The sequence below is a fragment of the Apium graveolens genome, chromosome 8, assembly GCF_009905375.1.
Source record: "Apium graveolens cultivar Ventura chromosome 8, ASM990537v1, whole genome shotgun sequence".
Taxonomy (NCBI): Eukaryota; Viridiplantae; Streptophyta; class Magnoliopsida; order Apiales; family Apiaceae; genus Apium; species Apium graveolens.
In genome coordinates, this window is record NC_133654.1 from 77,823,767 (window position 1) to 77,849,903 (window position 26,137).

Genomic DNA, 26,137 nt, shown 5'->3' on the forward strand with positions numbered 1-26,137 from the left:
TATATATATAAGCGTGAATTAATTAGCACAATGCAGAATAGTTACTTAAATGAATCGAAACACAAGTAATTAAAAACAGGAGTCTTTAAAAACCTTCTGGTGGAGTTGAATGATTCCACCAGAGATATATAATATATATCGAGAGAACCCTGTGTGCAAAATGCTCACAGCTGCTTACAATAATTGAACAACTAAGAATGCAGAGAAATGCTATGATTCTGCTTACAAATGTTTCTCTGCTTGTTTCTCAGATTCGATGGTTCCTTAGTTTCTACTTCTTGGTTCGTATATCACCAAGATTACAAAGTAATGAGACAGGATAATAAAATAAAACTATCTAGTCTATTACAATGCTACTTCATTACTCTATTCCAGCATCTTTGAATATCTTCATTATAGCATGGAAATGGCAATGCTTCTTTGTTCTCGAAAACCTAGTTGAATAGGCTACCACATTCCATTTGCATCCACTCGACACATGTGACTGTGTTGTCACTGTCAACAGATATTTGAATTCTTTATCCGTCGGGTTATTGATCATCCGTCGAGTTATTGATCCTCCATCGAGTTATCGATCATCCGTCGGGTTGTTGATCATCCGCCGAATTCATTGTAGTTTATCCTTCGGGTAGCAATCAGGCACTTGACTTCATTTCACTTATATAGAATTACCAGACATCATCTATGTACAATTAATCAACCTATTCTACATATCTAACTAAAGTCAACATGACTTAAGTACTACTACAGATTCTAAACAATGTGTATGCAGAAATGTGCTTCAGACTTATTGTTACATAAGCTACTCACTCGATGGATAATAAGTCATCATCCGTCGGGTATTGAGTCATCCGTCGGGACTATGAACCTTATCCGTCGAGTGCTACATAATTTCACTAAGTAAAATCTACCAAGATGTTTTGTTCATGAAATCATCAAGTACACAACATATACACAACAATCTCCCCCAATTTATGTCTACTGGAATTGTAGCCATAAATTAAGAGACACTTGATGATAACAAAATATCTTAAAAATACAACTTTAAAAGAAAGTAGATATTACTGAAAAGTGCTTCAATTAACAAAATGTACAAAGTTTTGCTCACAATCATTTTCAAGATGCTCCTCTAGCCTGAGCAGATTTGTCTAGTTCCTTGAAGGTCTAGATCTCTTTCAAAGCTTTCTGTTGTTTTCCTCAATCTGATTTTGGAGCTTCCTGTGGAATTCCGGTTTATCAGATTCTGAGAGATTTAACTTTCCTTGCATTTCCAAAAGAGTCTCATTGCTGGAGATGCTCAATTGGTCTTCTAATCTGGAAAATCTTCTCACTCCTTTGTCATCCATGAACTCCATCAGCCAGTAGGGCCTTAGATGCATTCTTCTCCCTGTGTAGGGGATAATTAGAGTCTTTGGGAGTGCATCTTTAGCTCTAACACTCCTTAGTTCTTCAATCTTCTTCAGTTCCAATCTTCTTGCAGTAATATTGAACCCAAAGTTCTTTTTGAAGGATGAATAAACTTTAATCAGTACAGCTTGGCTTTCTTGAAGGATCCTGTGAAGTGGCCACTAAATCTCCTTTCCTCCTTTGTACTTGAACACTAACCTTTCAGGTAGGTTTCTGTATGCATCAATTCCGCTCACTTCATCTAGTTCATCTAGATAGAGGTTTAGATCAGAAAATTCTTTGATGTCACACAAGTATATGTAATCTCCCTTACTGACTTTAGATTGAGCTTTGACTAGAGATTTGGATTTGAGAGGTGACAACTTCACTTTCTTGATTGCTCTTGACTTTGTTCTCTTTGGCTTGTTAAGGATTGGCAAATAGAAGTCAGGAATTGGTATGTTCTCCCATTCTACTGGTTCATCCTTAGGCACAATAGGTTCACCATGGATGTTCCTGTAAGGATCCACCACTTTGATATCTTCAAATACCACATAGGGTTTTGATGCTTGAGTTGTAGTTGGAGTGGATTCCTTGGGAAATTGATTCTCCAATTCTTTATCAACAATGTCCAGTTTCCTTTTAGTTCTTTTAGCCAATTCCTTGATTCTTGGAGATTTCTTCTGTTGTTCAACTTGTTTCTTTGATTCAATAACTTCAGATGGATGAGAAGGGATTTGTTGTGATGAATTTACAATATGTAGCTTGGCCAAGATAGCAATTTGCTCTTTCTTTTATTTAGTCTTTTTAGCATCCAGAGCAGCTTGCTTCTTTTCCTGCTTCAATCTAGCCTTTTATTCTCTCTTTGCTTGAGCAAATTGAGGATGTCCAGCCACCACACAAATTTCTTTCCCATTCCTGAAAATTTTAGCAATTCTTCTTTTAGAAGCTGAATTAGCTGGATCTTTGTAGAAAGAAATTGACCTTGACAGAAGCTTCTTTTCATCAGGCTTAGGTGTCTCATACACAATATCCAAAGGGTTCTTCAATGATGATTTTGAGTAGTTTACCCGTGGTTTCAGAATTGTTTCAGCCTTTGGAGATTTGATGCAGGATGGCTGTCCTCTTTCCAGATAGTTCATGCTCATCTCATTCATACTAATTTGCTTGACTTGAGAATGATGGATGGCTGACTTAACTGGCTCATTGACAAGTTCAAACTTCTTTTGTATTTCCTCATCAATCTTCTTCCAGTTGACTAAACTCAACTTCTCCATATCAGCTGCTCTTATGTTGGCTGCTGCTACATTGATCAGATCTATACTATATGTAACTGGTGGCTTTGAGATAGTAATTGAAGGCATAATTACTTTACTGATCTGAATCTGAAGCCTCTCCCCCTCACTTGGTCCTTTCTCCCCTTTTTGTTATCATCAAGTTGATTGGAGGAGGGGGTTTGAGCAGCCACCAATTTTTGAAGTAAATCTGTCTGTTGAGCTTGATGAAGATGAATGGCTGTTAAAGATGCTTCCATGGCTGACATTCTTGTGTCCAAGGCATCTATCTTAGTTGACAGATCAGAATTTTTCCTTAATTGCCTCTTGATGTCAGGCATTGTAGCCTCTGGAAGTTTAGAATCCATCTTGTCTGAAATGGCCTTCTTCATCTCCTCAATATCATTCTTCACAGTGTTTATATCCCTAGCATGTTGGAAGCCTTGGATTTGTTGAAGTTGTAGGGAGGCTAGATGTGCCTCCAGGAGCTTCTCGGTGCTAGCATTAGTAGTGGTTTGAAGAGCAGTATTTGTCTGATTGATTAGCTGGATCAGGGTTGTCTTGAAGTAGTGTTCATCACAGTGCTTTGAAAATACCCATGATGGCATACCTGATCTTGAACTTGAACCTACTTCTCCCCCTATGTCCATTGCCTCATCGTCACTATCCCCACTCCCATCACCAAAGAAATCAGCTTATCCACCAGTCTCATAGTCTACATCACCAGCTATAGAAGGCAAAGCTGTGATGGCATCCTTAGCTCTCATCATAGACTGTGTGGTATGCACCAAATTCAGCATCCTTTCTGCATTGTCATTGCCCTGTTCAGCTAGAAGTTGATAAGCTGGAACAGGGTGAGTAAATGGCTCAGCATCAAGGGAGGTGGAATCTATAGCAGCTTTAGGATGCTTAGATAGTCCCTCCCTATCTGCATCCTGGACATTCATTGACTCACAAGCAATGACATCCATCCTTAAAGCTCTAGTATCTGCATTTCTCTCGTTTTCTCTCTTTTGTTGCATCAGGGTCTAACCCTGGCTCCCCACCCTCACACCCTCACCTTCACCTACTAAGGTGGGACTCCTCTCACTTTTTTTTGCCAATCTTGAAGAAATGGATTGCATAGTTTCACTCATTTCCTCTCCTTTATCATGGGAGCAACCCAGACTCTCACTCAAAACACTCTTCTCTCTCAATCCTAAGAGTGACTGTACAACCACTAAATCTTCTGCACTTGAAATAAATGAAGTTTGAAGTTGTGCAGAGATACTCAACGGATGAGTGATATCCATCGAGTGAGTGGTTTTGCTATCCGACGGATAACTGCTATTAAGCTTATCCATCGGGATACAATCACTACTCGATAGATGAGCAATATTCGTCGAGAGAGTAGAAATGAATGAACTGGGAATAGAAACAATTGTTGACTCTGTGCTGATTGAAGATATTTTGGGCACAGATGATACAACAGTTCCTGAAAGTATTGGCAAGTGAGCCAACAAATCATCTAAAAGATGATGCTCACTTGTACTAGATTTTGGCTTCCCAACAGAGTTAAAGAAGGGGAATCAGGAATTGATGTGGTTATCATATCCACATCCAAAAGATTTGTTGGTGAGTTTGGTGTTTGAGGTGCTTCTATGACTAGAGATTTTGGCTGTGACTCCACATTTATTGGAGCCACATCAAACTGAATTTGTGAAGGTACGGTGACTGTTTCTTTAGCACCAGTTTGCACATTGTGTGTACCCTGTGCATCCCCAAGGGTTTTAGATTTCTTCTTTCTAGCATAAGTTTGGGGTGAGCTTGTGTCCCTAACCCTCTTGGCCTGTGCTCTTGGTTGAGAGCTTTGTTCAATAACTACATCCTTTTGGGAGGATGCAACTAGAAATGAGCTTTTATCCTTTTTAAGCACTGCAGTTTGTTGGGAAACTGCAGTGTGGCTAGGCTGGGATCCACCCAACTCTCCAACCTTATTCTTGGGGTTTCTTTTATGTTCACCCCTTCCCTCACCTATCTTGCCCTCCTTCACACTCCCCTATTTGGTTTTAGTGGATTTTTCAACTGACATCTTTTGGGAGATACCAGAGGGGGCTTTCTTTGATTTGGGTTTGAAATTTTTTGCAGTTTTGGTAGCTTGGGTAGGCAACTGTTTGGTCATTGACACAGTTGCCATAGCCACACTGGAGCTCAAAGAAATTAGTGAGGTTGGAATAGTGGTAGGGATAGATGAACTTACCTCACTTATCTGAGGTGCTTGCAAGAACAATGGCACATCCTTGTGATGATTGGCCCTGTTCAAATCTGCAATGAGCCTTCTCTCTTGAACTCAACAATCTAGTTTTTTGTTAGGGTTCTCAAGCACAATCTCTTCACAGAGGTGGTTAGATAACATCATAAAGAATCTAGCATAATACACATTTTTACCTCTTTTATTTAACTCTCCTAATTTAAAACCTAACTCAAACAAGATAAGGTCACTGAAATTATAGAATTTATCTGTAACTAGCATGTAGAGCATGTTAAGCATTGAGATATTGACTGAATCAAAATTACTGACTTTACCTGAAAAGACCTTTGTCACAACATCACACATAAAACTCCATTCTTTCCTAAGACCCATTCTCCTAATGTCACTTAACTTAGAAGTAGAAAGAGCATAGTTCATGAAATTAAGCATATTGATTATATCAGTGTCAGTGTGTGGTGAGGTCACAGTGTTATCAGGAATCTTGAAACATGCTTTTATAACATCACTATTAATATAGAACTCTTTACCTTTAATGGTGAGTGTGATTATCTTATCTGTTGAGTTGTAGGTAACAGTGGTCCACATCTCTTCAACAACTTCACAGAAGATTGTGGGTGATTCCAGCATGGCATAATTGAGCTTGCAATTATTCACAAAGTTCATCATCTTGTGATAGTCACCAGATTGCTGAATACCGTTGTTCACTAGTGCAGTGAAATTGTTCTTCTCCTAAATGAACCCAGTTTGAGACATAATCTTTACAACAGGTGCCATTGTTAGAGAATAAGAGCTTGAAGAGAAAAAGAGTAAGTGCTTTGAGAGAGAACGAAATTAGAGCAGTTGAATTGAGAATGATAAAAGAAAAGAGATTGAAATGAAATACACTTTTATACTATCTTAAAAATAACTGTTAAAAATAATAAAGTAAAATAAAGTAACCAATAGAAATTGCCTAAAATAGCCGTTTAAAAATAAACTGTAAAAATTCCACCCACTATCCGTCGTGTTATGCTTACAAACTGTAAGTATACTCGATGGATAATGTACAGGGAATTAACGGCTAAGATTAAGACAATTCGACAGATGAGGATAAACGGTTATCCGTCGAGTCATAAAATATTCCAGAAAAATAATTTATTTTTATTAGCAAATAGTATACTGACGGATGATCATACTTGATGGATAAAGATCATCCGTCGAGATGTAAATTTTGACTTAGCCAAAATTTCATCCTAGACTGAGAAATCAATTAAATTTATGGCTGCATTTCAACTTGCAAATTAACTCATATAGATTTAGGAATAATTAAGCATACCTAACTCACTTACCAACCTTGAAAAGGTGGATTCATCCAGTGGCTTGGTAAAGATATCTGCAAGCTGCTTCTTACTTGGAACAAAATGTAGCTCCACAGTACCATTTATTACATGTTACCTTATGAAGTGGTACTTGATATCTATGTGATTTGTCCTTGAATGTTGTACTGGATTTTTAGTGATGGCAATTCCACTTGTGTTATCACAGAAAATAGGAATCCTCTCAACTTACAAACCATAGTCTAGCAATTGATTTTTCATCCATAATATATGTGCACAACAACTACCAGCAGCAATATATTCAGCTTCAGTTGTAGAAGTAGAAACTAAATTTTGCTTTTTACTGAACCAGGACACAGGCTTGTTTCCTAGAAATTGACAGGTTCCTGTTGTACTTTTTCTATCAATTCTACAACCTGCATAATCTGCATCTGAATAACCAGTTAGATCAAAACCAGAATCTCTAGGGTACCAAATGCCAAGTTTTGGTGTTCCCTTGAGATATCTGAAAATTCTCTTAATAGCTATTAAGTGAGATTCTCTAGGATCAGCCTGAAATCTAGCATATAAACATGTAGCAAACATTATATCTGGCCTACTAGCTGTTAAGTACAAAAGTGAGCCAACCATGCCCATATAACTTGAAATATCCACAGACTTTTCAGTAGTGTTTAATTCAAGCTTAGTTGCAGTGGCCATGGGAGTTTTTGCAGATGTGCAATCCATTAGATCAAACTTCTTTAAAAGATCAAAAATGTATTTAGTTTGACTAATGAATATTCCACCACTAACTTGCTTAACTTGTAAACCAAGAAAGTAAGTCAGTTCTCCCATCATACTCATTTCATACTTACTTTGCATCAATTTGGCAAACATTTTGCAAAGTTTCTCATCTGTAGAGCCAAAAATAATATCATCTACATAAATTTGAACAAGTATACTAGAACCATTAACATTTCTGAAAAATAACATTTTATCTACAGTACCTCTTGTGAAGTGATTTTCCAAAAGGAACTTTGATAAAGTGTCATACCGGGCTCTAGGTGCTTTCTTCAGTCCATAAAGTGCTTTCAAGAGATAATAGACATGTTCTGGAAAATTTGGATCTTCAAAACCAGAAGGTTGACTGACATACACTTCCTCCTGCAAATCTCCATTCAGAAAGGTACTTTTGACATCCATTTGATAGACCTTAAAATTGGCATGGGCTGCATAGGCTAAGAAGATTCTGATGGCTTCAAGTCTTACAACAGGAGCAAATGGTTCATCAAAATCTATTCCTTCTTGTTGACAATAGCCCTTAGCAACCAATCTAGCTTTGTTCCTGACTACTATGTCATTTTCATCCATCTTGTTTCTGAATACCCATTTGGTGTCTATTGGATTCTTTCCTTTAGGCTTGGGCACCAGCTTCCATATATTATTCCTTTCAAATTGGTTTAGCTCCTCCTGCATAGCTAAAATCCAATCAGGATCCAATAAAGCTTCTTCTACCTTCTTTGGTTCTTCCTTGGAAAGAAAGCTTTTGTATAGACATTCTTCTTGAGTTGCTCTTCTGGTTTGAACTCTAAAAGAAACATCACCAATTATTAGCTCAAAGGGGTGATCTTTTGTCCATTTTCTTTGTTGAGGTAGATTAGCTCTAGATGAAGAGGCCTCATTGTTGTCTTGATGTGTGATTGAGTTTTAATTGTTAGAAACTCCCCCTGAGTTTGTGGATCTTTGATTTGAGAAAGGGGAACTTTCTATAGGTGATCTATCTTGATTTCCAGCTTCTCTTGATAACCCGACGGATGGTGAGTTTTGAGTACCGACGGATGAAGCTGGTTGTCTCCCGACGGATGAAGCATTATGCAACTCGACAGATGTTGAGTTTTGTGCTTCATTTGTAGTAGATTTTTCTGCATTATCCTTAGATATTGTTTCTTGATCACTTTCATCATCACTGTCATCATTAGCCATCTCCACATTATCAAATTTGAGGCTCTCATGGTAATCTCCATCTTGTAGTTCTTCAATCTTTTTATCATCAAACACAACATGTATTGATTCCACAACAATGTTGGTTCTTAGATTGTAGACTCTATATGCTTTACCAACAACATATCCAACAAAAATTCCTTCATCTGCTTTAGCATCAAACTTCCCATTTTGATCAGTTTGATTTCTTAGAATATAGCATTTGTAGCCAAAGACATGAAGAAAGTTTAGAGTTGGCTTCTTGTTCTTGAATAATTGATAGGGAGGCATGCGTCTTGCTTGATTAACCAAAGAAATATTATGAGTGTAGCATGCAGTATTAACAGCTTCAGCCCAGAAATATGTTGGCAGTTTAGATTCTTCAAGCATTGTCCTTGCAGCTTCAATAAGTGATCTGTTCTTCCTTTCCACTACTCCATTCTATTGTGGAGTTCTTGTTGCTGAAAACTCATGCAGAATCCCATTTTCCTCACAAAATTCTCTCATGACAGAATTCTTGAACTCAGTTCCATTGTCACTCCTGATTCTTCTAACCTTGAAATCAGGGTGATTATTGACTTGCCTTATGTGATTGATGATGATTTCACTAGCCTCATCTTTAGACTTTAGGAAATATGTCCAAGAGAGCTTTGAGAAATCATCTACAATTACTAGGAAAAATATTTTCCTTGAGATGGAAAACACATTGAATGGACCAAACAAATCCATGTGTAGCAGTTGCAAAGGTTCTTCAATTGTTGAATCAAGTTTCTTCCTGAAAGATGCTTTAATCTGCTTCCCTTTTTGGCAGGCATCGCACCGTCCATCCTTAGAAAACTCCACTAGAGGAATGCCTCTAACCAGTTCTTTCTTTACTAGCTCATTCATGGTCTTGAAGTTTAAATGGGATAGCTTCTTGTTCCATAGCCAACTTTCATCTTGACTTGCTTTACTGAGAAGACAAGTAACAGATTCTGCATTAGATGAGTTGAAATCAGCTAGGTACATATTTCCTTTTCTCACACCAGTGAGAACCACTTTGTTGCTTCTTTTATTAGTCACAACACAGGCTTCTGAGTTGAAGGTTACTGAGTTTCCTTTATCACAAAGCTGGCTGATACTCAACAGATTGTGTTTGAGACCATCCACTAAGGCAACCTCCTCAATGATGACATTGTCCTTTGAAATCAAGCCATATCCCACAGTATAACCCTTGCTGTCATCTCCAAAAGTAATACTTGGGCCAGCTCTCTCCTTAAACTCTGTGAGCAGGGTAGAATCACCAGTCATGTGTCTTGAACAACTACTATCCAAGTACCAAAGATTCTTTCTGTTTCCCTGCACACATCAAAATCAAATCAAGTTAATTTTGGTACCCAAGTTTCCTTGGGTCCTGCCTTGTTAGCTTTCTTTTTCTGTTTCTTATGCTTTATCTCATTTGACTTAGGGATATCAGATTCATCCTTGGTCATTTGAGTTGGGCCTTTGAAACCATTCATTGCAAAAGAATTATCATGCATATTATAATCAACAGGGAATGGCATGCTATTAGTAAACATGTTATTCCATTAAGGCATGCTAAATGGCATCTGTGGCATACTAAATGCAGCATAATGAGGATTAGGTGCAAATGGCATGTTAGCAAACTGTGCATTCATATTCAGTGTAGATATACAATTCATAGGCATGGGAGGCATGGCATTCATGTTAGGAAAGTGAGGTGGCACAGACATGGAAGTAGGCATGGCAGATTTGCAATTAACAAACAGATGATTTACCCTACCACACTTGACACAGATTTTTCTAGGAGCATATTTATCAGGTGTGTAGTTAATGTGTTTGTTAGTCCCTACTTTACCATTTCTATTGGTTTTCTTTTTAGTCTCTGTTTTTACCTCAATCTTTTCAAGTCTGTCACTTAACTGTTTGATAGTCATGTGACCAACATTAGCCTTTTTCCCTTTCTTAACCTGACTCGATTCTTCTGAAACAAAGTTCTTGGAAACAGGACCATACTTCTCATTCAGCTTAACAAGTTTGGCTTTACTGATAGGCTTGCTTACCGCCAGCGGATGAGGGTTTTCATCATTCGACGGATAACCCTTTTGTTATCCGATGGATGATCCTCATCATCGGTCGAGTCTACATCTATTAGCACTCCATCCACCAAATTTGGTTCTAGTTTCTCTTTGTTCTTTTTCCAGGCTACATCACAGAAAGACTCAATTCCTTGAACTTTGGTGATTTGAGCATGGACATCCCTAGATGTTTTCCATTCCTTAATCACCTCTTGTTCACGCTCGAGCTGCTTCTTCAAATTTTCTTCTTTCTTCAAGGACTCAGTTAATTCCTCCTTGGAAATCTTACACTCAATTCTTAACTTTTCAAAATCAATGAACTGAGACTCAAGCACATTATTTCTCTCACTGAAAAACAAATTGTTTTCTTTGATTTTAGCATTTTCTTTAGTAAGAGACTTAAGTGTAACACGCAAATGATATAACTCAGTAGACATGTCATTTATAGCATCATTACACTCAGCTTTAGATAAATGTGTAAGGTTTGTAGTAATTACCTGATTACTTGAAGAACTTGTTTCTGTTTCATCAGACTTGGCCATTAGGGCTAGCTTGACATAGGTAACATCTTCATCTTCATCCAGACCATCTGCTACCCAGTCATTTTCTTGTGTAATGAAAGCCCTTTCCTTTTGTTTGAGCAGCTCAAAGTATTTTTTCTTATAATCCACATGCTCAAACTTTTTCTTGTTGGAATCTGACTTCCTACACTCACTGGCAAAATGCCCTGCCAAGCCACATTTGAAACATTTGAATTTTGATTTATCCACCATGTTTCTATTTGGCTTGGCTGCTCCAAAGTTCTTCTTGAACTTGAGCTTGGCAAATCTCCTGGAAAGAAATGCTAGGTGTTCATCAATGTTTTCCATGTCATCTTGGCTCAAAGAATCTTCACTTTCTACTGCGAGCCCCTTTCCCTTGCTTTCACAGACCCTTGAAGTTGACTCAACAGCTTCCATCTTCATCTCCTTCTCTTTCTCTCACTCAGCAACTAGTGCAATGGATCCTCTTTTCTTCTTTCCTCTCTCCATCCTCTCATCTTGCTCTATTTCAAGCTTATAAGTTTTCAGGATGGCATACAGTCTCTCCAAAGTAAACTCCTTATAATCTTGTGAGTTTCTTAATGAGACTGTCATTGGTTTCCATTCCTTTGGAAGAGATCTAAGGAATTTCAGATTGGAGTCTTTTGTCTGATAGACCCTTCCATGCAACTTTAGAGCATTTAGTAGTTTTTGAAACCTACTAAAAATGTCAGTGAGAGACTCACTTTCTTCATTATGAAAATGCTCATATTGCTAAATCAGGAGCTGTATCTTGTTTTCTCTAACTTGCTTAGTGCCATCACAAATGATCTGTATTGTATCCCAAACATCCTTGGCAGTTTTGCAGTTGATAATGTTGTCAAACATATCTCCATCAACTCCATTAAACATGATATTCATGGCCTTTTTATCTTTCCTGACTTGTTCAATGTCAGGATCAGACCATTCATGCCTTGGCTTGGGGACGGATGGCTCGTTTCCTGTTGCAGGTCTCATTGGACCATGAGGGCCTCTTTCTATGATGTCAACATAGGCCTCATCTTGAGAAAGCAAATGAAGATACAACTTTACCTTCCAATAATGGTAATTATCTTTATCCAGAAAAGGGATCTTAACTCCAACATCCTTTTTGTTCATCTTGCTATATTGTTTTGATCTTTAAACTCTTTGTAAGTTAAGAGCTTGCTCTGATACCAATTGTTAGTCCCTTAACAATATAACAAGAATTACAGAAGGGGGTTGAATGGAATTCTTGAAACTTTTTCTTGAAATAAAAATGTTCTCACTCGAATATATATATATATATATATATATATAAGTGTGAATTGATTAGCACAATGCGGAATAGTTACTTAAATGAATCAAAACACAAGTAATTCAAAACAGGAGTCTTTAAAAACTTTCTGGTGGATTTGAATGATTCCACCACAGATATATAATATATATCGAGAGAACCCTGTGTGCAAAATGCTCACAGCTGCTTAAAATAATTGAACAACTAAGAATGCAGAGAAATGCTAAGGACTCTGCTTACAAATGTTTCTCTGCTTGTTTCTCAGATTCGATGGTTCCTTAGTTGCTACTTCTTGGATTATATATCACCAAGATTACAAAGTAATGAGACAGGATAATAAAACAAAACTATTTAGTCTATTACAATGCTACTTCATTACTCTATTCCAGCATCTTTGAATATCTTCATAATAGCATGAAAATGGCAATGCTTCTTTGTTCTCGAAAACCCAGTTGAATAGGCTACCACATTCCATTTGCATCCACTCGACGCATGTGACTGTGTTGTCACTGTCAACAGATATTTGAATTCTTTATCCGTCGGGTTATTGATCATCTGTTGAGTTATTGATCATCCGTCGAGTTATTGATCATCCGTCAGGTTGTTGATCATCCGTCGAATTCATTGTAGTTTATCCGTCGGGTAGCAATCAGGCACTTGACTTCATTTCACTTATACAGAATTACAAGACATCATCTATGTACAATTAATCAACCTATTCTGCATATCTAACTAAAGTCAACATGACTTAAGTACTACTACAGATTCTAAACAATGTGTATGCAAAAATATGCTTCAGACTTATTGTTACATAAGTTACTCACTCGATGGATAATAAGTCATCATCCGTCGGGACTATATTGAGTCATCCGTCGGGACTATGAACCTTATCCGTCGAGTGCTACATAATTTCACTAAGTAAAATCTACCAAGGTGTTTTATTCATGAAATCATCAAGTACACAACATATACAAACATATATTTAACAAAATGATTAATATCAACCAAGCATTTTTATGTATAAAGATCAAGCAAACCAAGAAATATTCTCCACCCCCCACCATTTCACTTCTTCACTTCGAATTTTTGATGATAATGAAGAAATAGGAATTCAAAACCTAATCTTGGCTCATTCATAATTCTTAAGGTAATTTCAATGGCTTTTTAGTATTATAACTTAGTAATCCTAGAAGTTTAAGCTCCAAATTTCATTCCTAGGTAGCTTAAACAATTCATCAAAGATGAGTATGAATAGTGATGAATAGTAACTTTCAAGAACTAACTTTGATTTCTTGATTTCTTTTGGAAGTTCAAGGTTGTTTAAGCTTAGATAAAGGTTCTCCTAGGTATTCCAAGCTCTTGTATTGTGTTACCAAGCTCCAAGAAGATATAACAAAGATTCCACCCTTTCATTTAAGTTATGAACTTGTGTGATTTCAGATTAGGAATGAATGATGCTCTAAATGATGTGTTTTGGAGGAGTAGTTTGGATTTAGTAGCATGTATTGATCTTATGATTATATTTAATGTTAAAGTGGTGGATTTTGAATGTTTTGACTTAGAAATTGGTGGATTAGTTTATGTTATGTTATGTTATTGGTGGTTGAATGATCTTGTATTGTGGTAGAATTGTGGTTGAATGGTGGTGGAATGGTGTTGATTTGTGGTGTTACAAATTTGGAAATCGTTAAGTTATAGCCATTGTAATGCCCGATTTTCCTTAACTATTTTGTGCATAACTTTTGGACCCAAACAACCACTTCCAAGAATTAACCACTGCCATGCTTAGATAGTTTATGATTTAAGCTTCGTTTTGATATATGGATCACTTTACAGTTTAGGAGAAACGACCGTTTTAAGTAACGGCGTTTCGCGAACAAACTCCTACCCCTCGAGTAACTTTGAGACCATGTTTAAGGCCCCTAAAAGACTTATTAAAACACAAAACATTTATTTAAAGTTGATTAGGCATTTAGTAAAGTCCTCGCGAAGGATTCTCCTTAAAATATTCAATTTTATAAAAATGGTGGAGTCGAGGGTTCTCGAGAGACTAATATAAATCCTTAAGCGTAGAAGCGAGCGTTATGGTATGTATGAGTAAAGTTTAGTTTCTTAAGCGACCGAGGATTAATTATGGCTTATGTTGTTGTTCATAGGATACCAGACGCACTCTAATCTTAAGTCTACCTCAGAAACACTCAGGCAAGTATTCAACTATTTTTAATGTAGAGCTTACGAGTTGTATAATACCTAGACTAGTGATAAGTAACATTTTGCATATACCCTTAGTATAGGAAACCTACAGTTGAGCATTTTTCCTAAACCGGGAGGCGATGTTCCCGAGTATATTATATATATAGTTTTATATAACTATTAATCGAATAAGGTTTATTCGATAGTTTTGAATAATAATCAAACCTTATTTTCGATTATTCAAATAAAGATTTTACTTTCATTTAAGTATATCTTTTGTTAATTATTATTCGTTTCAAGTATTAGTTTTAAAACTTTTACATCATTTATTTTCATAAAAGATATGCTTTATTGGAATATTATTTTAAAGAATAATATTCAGATTTTCTTCTAATATTTTTGAACTAATTTATTTTATTAAATCATCCTTGTCCCAAATGTTTTCAAAATTATTTTCAAATCTTCAAAATAATTTTAAAGTATAGAGCGGACCTCAAACCCGTTTTCAAATTTAATTTTTTCTTTCAAGGGGGATTTAAATACTCGCTCAAAATATAAGGGATCCGGCTTAGTGATATATTTTATTTTCGCAACAAGTTTGCTGAATTGATAAAAAATGTTTTGGTTACTTGCCCACATAATGTATATATAATGTTTTACCTATCAATGAGCTATTATACAACCGGGGAATGTCGATTAATTTCGGATTTTAATTATAAGGATAGGGTTCTTAAGGAACTGGAATGGTCTGGTACCTTGTGTGCTAGAGTGAGTGTAAGAGGCTGCGGGGAAGTCCATCAAAGTGTAAGAGGATGTGGGACAGTCCGTCAAAGCGTAGGAGGCTGTGGGACAGTCCATCATAATGCCCTCATGTGGCCAGGGTGATGACTCAAAAGGAATTCGTCCTTCTGACTAGTAGAGAATTATAGAGAGTGATACATTGCCTGATCAGCAAAAGTATCACGTTATTCCAGCGGTGTCCTTCTTCCAAATGTATTTCAACAAAACTTTGTGTTTACTTTCACATAGAGTTTCTAAAGAGTTTCTTCTCAAAATGAGTGATACACAACTCTTACCTTTTATGTTCATCGATATATGATGAACTTTTGAAATTAATTATACTTTGAACAGTGGTAGTTCAAGTAGTTTTTGGAAAAGATATAAGTATATTGGAGTATGTTGTAATTTCATCTTTTAAACTTATATATAGTAAATGATTATCTTATGCATAAAAAAGATTTTCGGAAAGTTATCGATAAAGATACTTTGTACTACTGAACAAACTATATACATTTTAAAAGTATATATATTGAATATTTTACGATTTCGTCGCGTTAAAGATATCAAACTTGGTTTATCTATGAATTGTTATAATGGCAAGAACATGTAAATTTATTCAAATACCCTTTTGAGGTGTAATAACTTATAATTTCTGGATAATATGACTTGTAATAACTTATAACGTGTGGTGTGTGTGTATATTGTGGGGTCAGTATGAGGTAGTTAGTCGTTGATTCAAGATTAAGTATTGATTAATGGAAATGGAACTTGTGACAACCTGGATCCCCGACCCCGGATTTTGGGTGTTACACAAATTCCAAAGGAACAAGCCTTGAAGATCAAGGACATTAGCTCAACTGAAAATGATGAAAGGCATATCACTACGTCTCATTCTATCTTAAATACTGATAGGAGTTATAAGGGGAAGGAGAAGGTAGTTGTAGCATCAGTAGTTACACAATCACAAACACTGATAGATGCAATCTACTCAGTTAAGCTAAGTCATGATGATATTAATGAAAGTTTGATCTTGGTAGAAGAAGCTAATCAGATGCATAAGAAAAGAAAGTTGAATTCTGGTTCTGATTGGGCTGAAAAATTAAAGATCACTTCAACTACTGATTCTGCTCAAGTTGAAGAAGTAAATCCTTATATTCAACCTGTCTCAACCATTGATACTACTTATGTTGAAAACATTTATAATCAAGAAATAAATACGGATAATCTAGTTGCTGATGCTGAAGTTCTAAACTCTGTTGGAGATGAAATTGGTACTAAAACTCCTACAAGTCCTGATCATTCCAATCATACACTTGCTGATAAGAAGAAATTGCTATGGAGTAGTAAAATTGTTAGTGTTTGTGCTCTATAGACAATACTATTATCTTTAGTTTAAGACATTTGGATTATTAATGTTTATTTTTATGGATTATTCCTTTGATATTTATTATGTCTTTATTTGTTACGATATAAATGTTAGATTAATAAATATCCTTGGATGTGATATGCATTCTATATCTCTAAGTACGTGACTTAGAAATGATATTATGAGAATAATATCAATATTCCTAAAGGTCCCTCGTCGAGTATTATTATTAGGAGACAATAAAAATGCAATAACACTAGTGTGTTTGTTGACTGATGATAATATCTCAGTAATCATAATTACAGTAATACTAAAGTAAAAAACACAGGCACATATAAATGTATATGGTGCTGGACATACCCATGTGAGATTCTACATGTCTGTTGTGTCATAAGTAATTCTCACACCGATAATGATGTAATTATCCTTACACTTGAAATTATTAAATTTCTAAGCAAAAATTAATATACTTTGATTACATTAAAAGTTACATTTGACCGGGTAATGATAAAAGTGTACTTTTGGTATATTATGAATCGTATGAGAAATATGAATAATCTAAAAAGGATTTAACCCTTATATTTTAGGAGTAATATTATTGGCCACTTGTGTGAGCTTGACCATGAAATGTATGGTCGCGCTCAAATATTTATTTGATATTATAGTCTACTCGTTGATCAAGGAAACCTAGTGTTATGACCGACATTTTATGTAATATTATTTGTGGATTTGGTATAATATTAAAGTCAAATGAAAATATATTCAATGATTGTACGCTAGTGTGAGTGAAAATTTCTGCATTATAAATTTACTTTGTGTAGTATATGATTTTTCAAAGCAAGAGTTTATTTAATTTCTTTATTTTTGATTTATAAGGAATATTCTAAGCTTTGGAAAAATTTTCTTTTAAAAGGTATTTTGTTCACAAATTTTGAAAATGATTTTATAAAGTCTCTAAAAATCCAAGTTATTTTATGGTATAAATTTTATAATTTTTGAACTTGTATTTTATTTTATAAAAATAAATCATTATAAATTTTAGTTGTCATATTTAGCAAATTACAAGAAAGCCCTTGCATGCAAACCACCCTCTCATTCTTTTCAAGGACAAAGAGGACAATTCCAACCCCACTAACTCTTATTTTTCTAGCCAATTTCCTTCTTTACCCTTGCATGCAAATTGAACCAAGTTCAAGTGGAAGGCTAATCATGTCAATTCCTAATTCCACTCACTTTTGCCAATACAAATACCATAAAACAAGCAAAGACATGATCATTTTCACTCATCACCCACACCACACTCATTCTTCTCTCCCTCCTCCTCCCTCACTCTCGGCCCTCCCTCCCTCACTCTCGGGTTTTGCCGAGATCAACCCCCTCCCCATTTTTCTTCATCTCTCCACCAAGCTTTTACTCTTTATACAAGTAAATGTTATCTCCCATACCATGATCATTCATATTTCAAAGAGTTTTGAGTAGAAAGTTTAAGTTTAAGGGTTGCATGTAAAGGTTTTAGTGAAACTCAAAATACAATCTTGATTCTTATGGATTTAAGGTTGTTATTTAGAGGACTACAAGGAATGGATAAATGCCAAGTCTTGAGAAGGAAACTCTTGATAATTTAATGGCCATTTCCATCCATTTCATTCGGCCATGACCATATGGGAGCCGAATGAATGGTCCTTGAAATCATTCTTGTTGTTTTGATGAATTCTTGCATGTTTATGTGATAATGACTTGAATTTTGTGGTGAAAATTTGATAAAACTCCTTGCATGCTAAGTGATAATCTAGGTATACCTTATGCTAGGCTTGCATGTCAATTTTAAGATGGAATATATGTAGAAAATGTGTTGTTTTGGTTTGAAAAACCCGAAGGCATGCATGCATGTGGATTTCTCTTAGAATGTTGTAAGATTTTGATCATTCGGAAAGATTTTGTTAGTGAGCCTTAATTTCAGTAGGAATAATGTGTTGATATTGATTTATGCTTCTTGTTGTATGGTAATAATTTGTGATTATCTTTTATAAAAAATGCATACCTTTTTGTTTCAAAAGCATGAAGATTTGTGATTTGTGAAGTGTAGATTCTCTTTTGTTTTACCATAATTGTACCTTAGGTAAGGATGATCTCACCCAAGGTTATTTTGAGAATAAGGGATTTAGTTCAGTAGATTACCATGTTTAGGTCTTGGTTTGAGTATTGGGTTGTTGGTAGTTGAGTTTGTCAAGTCAAAACCTTGGAGAAATGAGAGTTATAGTTTCTGCAGAAAATCAGTTTAGTACACTGAGGTTTAGAGTGAGTTTTGACCATGTCATTGGTGTGCACTTTGAGGACCAAGCTACCAGAAGTTAGTATTGGGAGTATATAAAAGGTTTTAGGAGTTGGTTGGAGGTTTGCATGTCATTTGGTTAGGTGCACAAGTAGAATAACAAAATCTATCCAGCAGGGGACAATTTTGTTGCAATTTAGAAATAGGGAGATTTGACCATGTCATGGGTAGGCCCTCATTAGGCCCAATTGGGCCTTAGTTAGAGGGAGTGTCAGAGAAGTTTTTCCAACCATATTTCATAGGATATGAGTTAGAACCATGTGTCACAAGTTAATTGAAGTCAGGGCATTTTCTGCCCAGAAAAAACAGGGGAACCTTGGACTTTTAGCTTAGGCCCAAGAAGGCCCAAGCCAGGCCCTTGAGCCACATCAAGTTTATGAGATGCCCTTAGGTCAGGAGAGTCGTGTGTAAAAGTTTTGAAGGAAAACTTGTAGTTTAAGAGTGCCTAATGCACTCAAGAAACTATAGTTGTCATTCTGAAATTTGCACCAGTGAGCGCTTTCACTTATCACATAGTTTTAGAATACTTAGAAGTGAGTATTAGGTCGACCACCATAGTTGTAAGATAGTATAAGGTCAGTAGAGCAAAAGGCACAAGTGAGGGTCAATAGGTTTTGGATAATTTAGGAAAGGCACATCGAGTTAGGAAGCCAAAATTTGAAGACCTTGTCTAGTGTAGCGACCAAGTGACTTAAGTTGTGAGTCGAGATCATCCAAGCCTAGTGTTGCATTATGGTGTTATTTGGTATTAATATACGATATGTGATTATGTGACTACGTGTGTACATTTGAAATATAAAGGTGGATATAAATTAAGTGCATATAGGCCTAAGTGTCATACGTTTTTAATTTCGGGTTGTAAATAGGTTAAGATGGTAAGAATATATTATAATAAGGATTATTATTATTTATGTAGGATCTCGAGACAAGGGAAAACTTGCCATAAAAGTCGAGAGAAGCTCCAGTTGCTCCTACCAGTCAGACCAGACCAGCCTATCTCAAGGCAAGTGATTCAACTTGACCTTCATATTTACTATAAACAGTTCATATATATCAATGCAATCATCCTGAGTCATTTTGATATGTTTAAATCAAGCGTATCTCTCGTTTATCTTTGAATTATATAGAAATGCCATGAACCCTCGAGTATGTATTGCAAGTAGTTCAAAAGTCTTTTCATGATAGTAAAATGCCATGAAAAAAATAAAGAGTTATTATATTACTTGATTGATCCTCTTGATTAACATGATGATGATTCCTAAGTATTGATATCTCATCCTGATACTTGAACCCCTATAGAGCCTTACCTTGAACTCTGATAGTCAGAAACTTACCAACATGATTCATCATTGATTGATACCCTCTTTCCTATCCTAAAGCTTGACAATTCTGATATATATATACATCCTGAGCTAAAGATCATTACCTTAACACCCATAGTATTCGTGAAGCTTATCTTCTTAATGATCCAACACATGTACCTTGACGAGAAACCATTGCTTTGAGCCCAGTTTGGCATTACCCCTTCATATTAACCATTAGTCTCACCATATTTTCCTGTCCAAGTTCTGACATATGAAAACCTTTTGGTTACCCCAATAGAGTAAAGTTTTGTGAATCATGGCCCTGAGATTTAGTACCATATTTCCCATGTTTCGAGTTGATCTATAATCCCTTAATAAAAATATTTACTGTTAAAGAGATTTTGTTACAATTCGGCATCAGCTTTTGAAATAAATAAAATGTGGATTTTCAGTCCCAAAGGGGGATAAATATTTTCTTGAATAGTGGATCTGGATTGAGACGCGAGTCCTTTCCACACTTTTATTAGGCTTAAAAGTTGCCTAGGGATTCCCGTTAATGTTTTAGAACCCAGCGAGGTTCGGGATTACTTCGCGGCTGATCACCGGCTGTAATCCGTAGCGTCATAAAATGATTTTGATTAAGACATGATTTTAAAATTGATTTGATACAAGCAAAATGATGCCATCTCACATAGTTTTATCTCTCGTTATCATTGGTTATGTCTTTTCATTGTCATTCTTAAAGGTATATCTCGATTTGTGTTTGTGTCGTACTGTTAGCACTTGTTGAGCATTTGGCTCACTTCTTGCTTTATCCTGATATTTCAGCTAGCAGCTATGGTTAGATTCAAGCAGACTGCCCGTAAGACCTGTGATGCTGATGCTTATGTTCGAGCTCAGGTAGAATAAGTAATAATAGTTGTGTGAGGACTCGGTATTTGTAATCAGATGTAATAGTTGATAGTGTTGGGCTATTCCAAACCCTAAACTGTAAGATCTTGGATTTGGTTGTGTATTCTTCATTAAAATGATGTAATAGCTATATTTATTTTGTTGTTTAAGTTGGGGGTGTGACACCTAGATTATACTATGATGAGGATGACACATTAATGCCTCTAGTTTAATCTATAATATGTGGTTAAAGAGATTATATTACATTGTATATTATTCACAAAAGTTTAATCGATCATCGATTTAATTATTATTACTTAGGTAGCAATAATGTATTACTAAATGCATCTTATTGTTTATGTTTAAATAAGATTTAAAATTCGTTTCCAACGTAATAATAACCTATAGGGTCACACACAAATAATATTTAAAGGATTATTTGATTTAAATTAGATTTAAATTAACTTAAAGTAATTCCAAAGTTTCTATAATAATAATTAAGTATGACTTAATAAATTAGATAAATGATGATATACAAATTTACTAACATTAATTCTGAAATTAAGTTGTTAAATAATTAAATAAGACTCAATTATAAAATAAATAGTAATTTCAAATTAATAATAACTCTTAATTAGTTAAGAGTTATAATTCAATTTTCTACTCTTTATATAATATCTCGTGTGGCTGATTTTTATGAAATAAGACTTTTAAGAAAAACCCTAGATACAAATAGAGTGTAGATCACGAGAGCGAGATGTGTGGTCATTAAACAAGCTCAGGATCTCCATTATTCAACCAATTTGTAAAGCTTCTTAAGGTAAACAATCGGATCTACTAATTAAATATCTATTTTTCCCATGGATCATGTGTAGTGTTTAAAAAATTCTTGGTTTTCACGTTTTTAATTACAGTTTCCGTTGCATTGTATGCCTCGAAACCTTACATTGGCATTAGAGCTACATGCGAAAAGTGTTTAATTCATTTATGTGTTTACTGGTTTTACGATGATAGAATGTATACAATCTTCCATGACTATTATGTATATATTTTGTATGTTTGGCATGTTGTTATGTTTATATATATATGTGTGTAAATTTTTTGAATATATGATATTCATGTGAGTGTACAATCATATGATGATTATATAATATGTATATATATTGATATATACATAATTTATGTTTGTTTTTATGACGGGAATCTTATTTGATATGATTCTGAAACGTATACAACAGATTTGCTGAAATCTAGGTTTATGTTTGATTTTCGTGAAGGAGTACCTTTTTAGAAAAAAAAACGTGCGTCTGAATAAAACAGATGGCTTAAGACATCATCTCCTCATCCGTAAGGCGTTTGAAGTCATTTAATGCATGTAATTTGTGATTTTATGTTTTCAAATTTGATTTCAAATTTTCTGATTTTTGTCATATTTTGTTTTTATGATTAGATTATAATGACTATGATATGTTAAGATCAGATTATGTCTTTTAACATGTTCTTAAATTTTAATTGAGCATAGTGGATTGTTATAGCTTATGACCCTTAGGTTAATGGTTTTGGTTTTAAAATACGACCTGTATGTCGCTTGATCTTGTAATTAATAAATCTCGAATGTAACTCGAGTCCTTCTTATAAGTCCATTAGATTAGTTTTTTTTATTTCATTCGTGAAAGGCATTTTCATTGAGGCCATCCAAGGAAGTAATATGATGATGAGACAACTCAATAAATAAGGCATGTAATAGTTAGCATGTATTTATTATGCCAACTTAGATTGACCTAGATCATTGTCATTAGCTTGATGAAGATCACATAGGATGAATCCATAACCAACCATGTTTATTTTATTGGACTTTACATACATATACTCATATGATGAATGTATTTGTAGAGTAGTTTAAAGATGCATGCAAATTAGATTAAGGATGTATGTATTAGATGTGACACCCATGCCATGTCTGCTAACAAAGATACAATATGTAATGACTCCAGATTTAAAATGAACAAACGATTATAAGATTCTTGTATTTAGGAAGCACGGAATAAAATAAAATTTTGTTTATTTCTAAAATGGTGCAATTTTGTCAAAATTGGGTTCACTCAACTTGTAAGGTTGTAGGTTTTAAGCGAGACCGTTCTGACTCCTTCACTACCTAGAAATTAAACCATTGATGAATATTTATTTGAAGTATTTAATTCAAGGAAAAATCGGGAATCTCTTTATGATGGGATTATATTTTTTAAAATATACAAAATGCTAAAGTTAATATTAAGTTAATCGGATGCCTGTCAATGTGTCCAATGCGTTAACCCCTAGACCGATAAGGAGTTTTCCTAGGCCTTTTCTCCTTGTCTTTCATGTGTAAATCCTTCAGCTTTTGCTTGAGCTGTTTTTGAGTCATTAAACCAATATTTACTAATTTTGTGTTAACCTGTTCACTCTTATCAGTAATTAAGTTTGATCTAGGTGCTGAGGTTGAACCTACCTCATTAACCGATTTAACAACATTAGCACTTGGATTAAACTTAATGGTCTTCAACTGAACCTTGTTCAGTTTGACCTTAGTATCAGTACTTACTAGTTTATTTTTATCAGTTTCTTTTTTAATTTTCTTATCAGAATTAGATCTATCAACATATCCTAATCCTGATCCCTAACAGCCATTCTCTAAAATTTCCTGAGTTGTTTGAGTTAGTCCAAAGTTTAATAACCTCTCTTTCTTTAGCTAACTCCTTTTCTAGATAAGCATGCTTTTCTAACAATTTTTCTTTAACATAAACAACATTATCTCTTTCTTTTTGAATTTCTAGCATGGAAAATAACTCAATTTTTAGGTGATCATTCCTTTTCTTTAACTCAGAGTTCTCACTCTTGATTCAATTATTTTTTAAGGTTTGATCCTTACAACTAACATGCAGAGATTTAAGAAACAATCTTAATTCATAGATATCATCAGTATCAAAAGCAAGGGTAGTCCGAGGTACCTTTAACTCATCATTGTCAACCTCAGTATCAGCATTTTCCATGAGAGCATAATTGACCTCATCATCTGATTCTGATGAATATCCTAGTTTTTCTTCTTTGAGATCAAGGCTTGTTTCTTCTCAGCTTTGGGTCTTCTACAGTCAGCTGCAAAGTGTCAAATTCCATCACAGTTGTAGCATCTTTCCTTTGACTTGTCAAGTTTTCTAGAGTTTAATTCCTTCCAATCAGTATTTCTTCTGTTGTTCCTCTTATCAGAGTTTGAGGAACTGGAACCTTTTCTGGAAAATCTTCTCCCTTTATTGAAGTTCTTCCAGACCATCTTCTTGAAGCTTTTAAACAGTAGAGCAGCCATTTGCTCCATGTCTTCATTATCATCATGATCACTGTTCGTATCTGATTCATTATCAGTATTTGAGTCATCATTAGAGTGTGATAATCCAGTATCTGATTTTGCAATCATAGCTTTTCGTTTGGAGTGGCCTTTTCTCCTAGCTTTCTCCTTTGGCTTCTCTTCAAGTTTCAGTGCAACTGGTCTAGAATTGGATCCTTTTCTCTTGCTTTTTTGCTCCATCTCTAGTTCATGAGTGTTCAGTGTTCCATAGATCTCATCTAGAGGTGTGTCATCAAGTTGATAGTTGTTCCTTATTGATGTAACCTTAAAGTCCCACTTTTCAGGGAGGGCAAGTAGAAACTTCAAGTTTGATTCCTCTATATCATATTCCTTGTTGACAAGAGATAAGTCATTCAACAGCTTCTGAAATCTATCATAGATCTCAGTTAAAGACTCATTATCTCTTGAGTCAAAGTGCTCATATTCTTGAGTAAGTATTGTCCTCCTGTTTTTCTTAATAGCAGTTGTGCCTTGACACTTTACTTCTAAAGCATCCCATATCTCTTTTTCTTTCTTACATTAAATTACTCTATTGGACATAACACTATCAAGACTGCTGTGCAAGATGTGTCTGACTTTAGCATCCTTCATAATTGATGAAAGATCTTCAGGAGTGTAGTCCTTCCTTTCTTTTTCAACCATATTTTCTGGTTGTCCTGCAATAGAAACAACTACCTTCATTGGTTTATGAGGACCATAATAAATCCTGCATAGATATCCAAGATTTGTGGCTTCCAAGCACATAGCCATCCAGACATTCCAGATAGGATATTCATATATCTTCAGGATTGGCACTTTGATGGCTTCATACCTACACATGTTGCTGCTAATCTGTAATGTGGCTGGGGGTGGTGGTTGTGGATTTTGTGGTTCTTCTTTATCTTCCATTAAAGATTGATTTTCAGATCTTAAACTGTTTGTATGTCAATATTAAGCTCTGATACCAATTTTTAGGTCCGTAATCAACTGTAGAGGGGGTGAATACAATTTATGTAAATAATTCGACAAAGCTTCAACAAAATCAACAGTTTTTATATTAATAGATAAAAACTGATTACAAACGTACTCTCTCAAAAGGATGAACAAATATCCTTGAGAGCTGTTAGGTTATGCGAATAATATAACAATGTTCGCAATGCATATAACATGAACCTAATATGTGCTTTATATAGAGCACAACTATATAATCAAATAAGGAATCTTATTCTATTACAATAAGGAAACTTATCCATGTCTGATTGCTTCTGAGATAAAGTCCTTCAACGCCTTGAATTCCTGTTTTCCTTTTCCATCTCGAATATCTACTAATATGACAAATCCAGATGACATCATCTGTTGATCATCAAGTACTGATATAAGTACTGATTACGTCACTCTTCAGTAAATACTAATATAAGTCCTAATAAGAACTTCTGATAGTTTCCGTCCAGATATCATCAATTATATCTAACATGAGATATAAGTTGTGAATATATATGAATAATATTTTCATATCTCGATATACGTGCAACTTAGATATTTTCATCATCCAATATATTTTGACTAAAATATTACTTTTTATTAATATACATGCAACTGGGGGCTCAGAACCCCAAATCCTTATTTAAAAGCCCGGTTTTTATGTTTATCATAAACTAGTAATGAATTGGATCAGTTTTATTAAAACTTAGAAATTAAGTATTCTATTTTTATATCCGATATGATCCAATGGGGTACCAATATTCGGTAAATATAAATAGTCTTTATATTACTTTATTTTGTACAGATAAACATAAATATACAGTAAAATTTG